The following is a 5,902-nucleotide window of genomic DNA, read 5'->3' as shown; positions in this document are numbered from 1 at the left end:
TTACTCTCTTGACTTTGCTCCCTGTCCTCACCTTTGTAAATTATCCGTTTCATTCACCTTTATTTAAATTACGCAATTTAAGTATGTTTGCTTCTTGCCAGGACTCTAACTGATACAGATCCTCTTGAATCCAGTGCAAAAGGCTTTGGTGCTTAAAGAAAGATAATAAACCATGCACAGTAGAGGCAGGGGAAATTGCTAGGGGAAAAAAGAAAAAGAAAAACAACAACAACAACAAAACCTCAAGTAATCACTGTTGTACCCAGTGACTCGGTTAGTTTAGGGATCTAAGACAACTCTTGTAGTAATGCTTGCCAGTCCAAGCAACTCCAATGTGTGACAGAGATGGCATTGCACAGAAGAAAAGACTAGTTGTACCCATAAAAGGGTCAGTGCTCTTTCACAGGAATAGAACTAAGCAAAGTTGCAACAGAAACTATAGAGTGCTGTGTGGTAACTGAGAAAATTGTCTGCAAGCACATTTGAGATAACTCCAAAGTATTTTAAAAATAACCTAATTTTCCAACTTTGAATATTCTTTACTCATTGTGAAACTCTTCTGCAGTAATGCTTCCTGCTCAATTTGTTTATGATTCCTTATGAATCATGAATTCATGGATTTATGTATTTATGAATCCATGATTCATCCATTTAATAAATGTTTGTTTTTTAACCACTTCAATTTGACATGCCAGCCATTGTCCTTGGGAATAATGCTTATCTGAAATTCTCCTAAGGTTCTCATCTTGAGGTCACAGTGGCCCTTGAATATCTCCCATTATGATATCTTATTGCCTTCAGGGAGTTTATATTCCAGTCCTTATTAGGCCACCCTGAGTTGCTGAGGTCCCTGTTGATCTACATCTTAACTCTCCAAAATTATGGTAACCTTCTAATATATATGACAAGAGTTTTGGCCCTTATTTTCATTTCTGTTTTTAGTCTTTTGTAGCATTTATCTTTGTTCAATGCAGGACAATATAATTAATTATCTAATTAAAAGTGAAAGTAAAAAGCCACTGCATTAGATTGTGAGACAGTAATGAATGAAATGTAATTTATCTCCAGAGATGAGTAATTTCTAAAGTGATGATCAACAAGTGAACTCACATACACCATCCAAAGCTTCATGTTACCACTGAAATCAATTTGGATTTTTTTAATGTGGTATTTAGAATTTCAGTGTTTACAAACACCATTTTGCCTTTATTATACACTTTTAAATGTTGCACATGAGTTGATCACCTTGTTGATAAACATTTATTAAGCATTTACTATATATCAGCGTAAGGCCAAATGTTTGGGATACAAAGGTGTCCATCACTGAGGACTTGACAATCTAATAGATGTGTAATGCAAATAAGAAAATAATTGCAACAAATGAATATAATATTCAAAGTATTACAGATGAACAGCTTAATGGGAAGAGAAAAAAAATCTGCTGAATGTATATTCCAGTTGAAGAGGACAATGCTAGATACAGTTACCATGTGTCAGTACTTCTCTGATTTTAATCAATATGCATACAAATAACCTGGAGATTATATTAAAATGCACACTCTGATTAAAACGTTTTGGATAAGGCCTTAGATTTCTCATTTCTAACATGTTCCCAGGTAACACCAATTCTGATTGTATTTGCTAACATCTTGAGCAAGATTCTAAAACTCACAACCACACTCAATTTTTTACAGTAAGGAAGAGGGAGTTTCAGAGAGACAAATGATTTGCTCAAAATTATATAACTAAACTTGGACTGATTTGAATTTTTTTAGATTCCAAAACATGTTATTCAAGTAACCAGTCTTGAGTAGTTACTGGGAAGAGTGAGTTAAGTAATATGAGCTTCACAAGTGAAATAACATTTGAATTAGTGAATGGTGAAGGAAAGTATAGATGTTTCCAGGCAGCATATAAAAGGTAAGTAGGTGATTTAGAGTTGATGTGATGGTAGTGGTGTTCAAAGAGTGAACTGGTTACCAGCTGAAATTCACCTAGAAAGTATGATCATAAAATTTAGAGGAATACTTAAGAAAATGAAGAAATGTTTTTATTTTTGTTAAAACAGGTAATTGAAAATAATCAAATAACTGCTTAAAACAATCTGATGGATTTGCTTTTTTTAGGAAGCTCAATCTGGATGATTGGGATGGGATGGGTATTAATCCTAGAGATATTAGAAAATAAATTATAAGGTGGTCATAGAAGATACCCTGAAAACAGATTAAAAAATAGTTCATAGTCCATAACCAATGTCTGGGCCTGCTGCAGCAGAGTGGAGGGCTGGCTGGTGAGGCCTCCTCCCCGGCTGACCCACGTGCCTCCATGCATGTTAGGCCACTAGTCTGCTTGCATGGGTGTGGGGGTGATGGTCACAATTAATGCCTTAGAAGAAAAGAGCTTCATATATTCCTTCTCCTCTGACTCTGTTGCAGAACTTGGTGCTGTGTGGTTGGGTATTCAGAGGACATTATCATGGATGATGAGTTCCAGTTATTATAGAGAAATTTCACGGACAAGTACTACCAGGAGTTTGAAGACAGACAAGAGAATAAACTCAATTGTGCGCCTGTTTTTAGTGAATATATTCATTTGGTGGAAAAGTATGTTGAAAGACAGCTTCTGGAGCAGATTCCTGGATTCAACATGGCAGCTTTTACAACGTTACAGCAAGGTAAAGATGAAGTGGCTGGTGACATATTCAACAATGCTACTCCCATTTACAGATTTTTCTAGCTTTTAAAGAAATGTTTTTAGAATACAGAACAGCAAAAGAAGGCTTGAGACAAGACTTACATGACGGTTTAGTGGTGACTTGTGCAAATTATCCTCGAGGCCAGTTTTCTGGAACAATCTACAGCACTAGGTCCTACCTCCAACCAATGAATAGGATCATTCTGGATGTCACTGACCCGTAGGACAATAGTTTCAGCTAGTGATGATAGAATACATCTTGAAAAGACTGACTCTGCTCTGCAATAGTTTGTTCATGTTAAGTATTGATGGGTCAAAACCAATATGACTTAACCCTCCTGGACCCATTTCTCTTGAAACACCTTCAAGTATTCATTAACCTTGGTGCTTAGTAACCCTAGTATACCTCCCCTCCCCAAGTAGATACCTCTCTCATGTGCTTCTGAGTCAGACTTTCTGGAGCAAGCCCACGTCAAAGATTCCACCTAGAGGACCTCTTCCCCCAGCATACATGTTGGTATGTCAACAGTGTGGAATAACCCACCATCACAAATCCTCTTTGTTTCAGCAGGCTTTGCATAATTATTTTTGTATAACCACAACTCTTTTTAATATGAATCAGAGTTCCTGTCCTTAAGCCTCAATAGGGCTTTTGATATTTATTTAGGGTGTTACTCAAGCCAGCTGTCTGTCTTGAGATTTCTGAATCTCCTATGATCACAGCTTATCTTGGCTGTAGAAATCAATGAAAACAGATATTCTTTACCTTAAAGCCACATGTGAAAATCAACTCCATTTGCAGTCCTTGTGTCACTGTCTTCTGCTAGTGCTGATGAGCCCCACTGTATCTAGAAGTCTCTTTCAAACATTCTTTTTGAAAAAAATATTCTTATAGATGAATACTCAGGCTAACCTAGAGGATATGATGTTGGAACTTCCATGATTACCCACATGGAGATGAAAGTATTATATGCTGTGTGATTTTTTAGTTCTTAGTGCTATGAAGTCAAAAATATTTTTTATGTTGGCATTCATTTCTATTTTACTGGATACCAATGAATGTATGTTTTGTGCTAGAGATATGCTAAAAGGTATGCTGTTCTTATAGCATGTTAAATGTGTTTGTGCATACTTGCTGAAAATTCTTTCTGTATAAACCAGTTAGGTTCTATGTCATAGATAGTGACTCTGCAATTTCTTCTTCCTGTCAAAATCTCTTTTACTGAGATGATATTCTGCTAATTTAGCTCAGCCTGGGTAGGATGTAGTAAACAGCTTTACTAGTTCTCTGTCTGCTTTGGTTTAGTGCAATGTATGGTAGAGTATTACTTACCAGGAAACATGTATGTCACATCTCGAGAAAGAAGAAAAAAAAAAACATAGTAGTTCAATTCCCAATGTGTACCTTTGAATTTTTTAAGTAAAAATGAGAATCTGTACTGACTTTCACTTGGCCATTCTTGTTTTAAAGGATGAGCTACAAGCTATATGTTTTTCTGTCCTGATATGTCACCTATTAACTAGTTTTACATCATCCATAAAATTTGAGGTGTTTCACAAGAAACATAAAATCAAATAATAGTACAAAAATACTTCTAGTGATTTGAGACCAATTAATAAGGAAGCAAAGGTAAGAGGGTGTCAAGAATCCTGGATAAATTTTAGCTCTGGTTGTTAAGTGAATTATAACTTCATGTCCAAGAGTGAGGAACCAGCAGAAAGAGCAGAGTTGGATAGAGAGAATAATGGAAAACTTGCAGTCCAAGAGACCTTTGCAGTAGCTTCTGCAGATGAAGCATATAATTTAAATAGTGGTTAGAATTTGCTATGCAAATATTCATAATCAACTTGGCATCACCCTTACAGCAGAACATTATATTGGTTGATTATTAGAACACACACATATCTTATTTGCTGAGCAGCAGCTGCAGGATCTTAAATTAAACCATAGTTAAAAAACACAACCACTTCCTCCAAGACCTTATAATTTCATTTAAACAGAAAACTCATTCCTTCATCCAGCTACTCAAATGAAAAAAAACAAACTGCAAAGAATTTATGGAGAAGAGAGAAAAAAAAGTTCAGCTTCTAGATGTAGCTGATAGAAATTGCTAGATGGCTGCAGTTTTTGTCTATTTCTAAAATTGTAAGAACAACAATAACACTATAAAAATGAGACATAAGCATAGAGAATAATCTAGCTGTGTCAAGGCTAAATGAGTCATCCCCCCCCCCTTTTGATAATATTTGCCCTAAGGATGTATTTCTTCTTCTTCTATTATAATTCTATAAATAATTCTTTTGGAAACAGAATGAAAAAGCAAGCACAGCAACAACCTACTTATTCCAAAATTGGGATCAGATATGTTTTCTCATTTGAAATGTAAATGAGAACTAGGATAAAAGTAAGGAAATAACAAAGCAGTGAAGCTGGTTAAAAAAAAAAAACCCCAAGTACTAAAATTTATATCTCTTTCTCAATGGAGCAATACTCAAGCCCTCACTCAGCACTTATTTGATGGCATCATTTCACATCATTCTAGTAAGTATGGTGAGCTAGTTTTCCTAACAAACCTTGGAGGCAATGAGGCATAGTGGAAAGAGCAAAGTCTTCAGATTCATGTATTAGTTCGTGAATGTCTCAAGAAAGGAAATCTAGTATATGTCATATATCTTGCACTGTATATTCTCAACATTGTTAATATACGCTGAGTAATATCTGTACAACAGGCAACAAGGAACTCTGCATTTGTCATGTCACCCCCGTGAGCCTTTCTCAGTTGCAAAATGATTAAAACACAATCCGACAGAGGCACACAACCTGTACAACATGCAACATGGAACATTGCATTTGTCATGTCATCCCTGTGAGCCTTTCTCACTAAATGAGATTTAAAATCATCCAGCACAATGTTTAGCACATGGTACATATCTTGTAGCTGCTAGTTCTTAACTCAGTACATTAGCAGTAGAAAATTGGGAGGCTAGGGAAAAAGGGCTGCTGGCATTGAGAACATGAAGAATAGTGACTGCTGAGAAACAAGTAGTGAGAAATACAGAAGAAAAGATTATTAAAATTTAAGTACAGGAGTCCACACAATTTTAGAAAATCCTATAGCCAACATCATACTAAACATAAAAGATTGATTTTTTTTCCTCTCAGATCAGGGAAAATATGTGAAGGTCCACCCCGAAAACTGATTTTCTA

The 5,902-nt window shown here is 35.7% G+C and overlaps 1 pseudogene; it reads left to right on the top strand.

The window, feature by feature from the left end:
* The first annotated feature begins 2,368 nt into the window (after positions 1-2,368).
* LOC100433666 (ADP-ribosylation factor-like protein 2-binding protein) lies at positions 2,369-2,866 on the top strand (annotated as a pseudogene).
* Positions 2,867-5,902: the final 3,036 nt, after the last annotated feature.

This window comes from Pongo abelii, chromosome 13 (assembly GCF_028885655.2).
Source record: "Pongo abelii isolate AG06213 chromosome 13, NHGRI_mPonAbe1-v2.0_pri, whole genome shotgun sequence".
NCBI classification, from domain to species: Eukaryota; Metazoa; Chordata; class Mammalia; order Primates; family Hominidae; genus Pongo; species Pongo abelii.
This window is presented reverse-complemented; position numbering and strand designations above follow the sequence as displayed.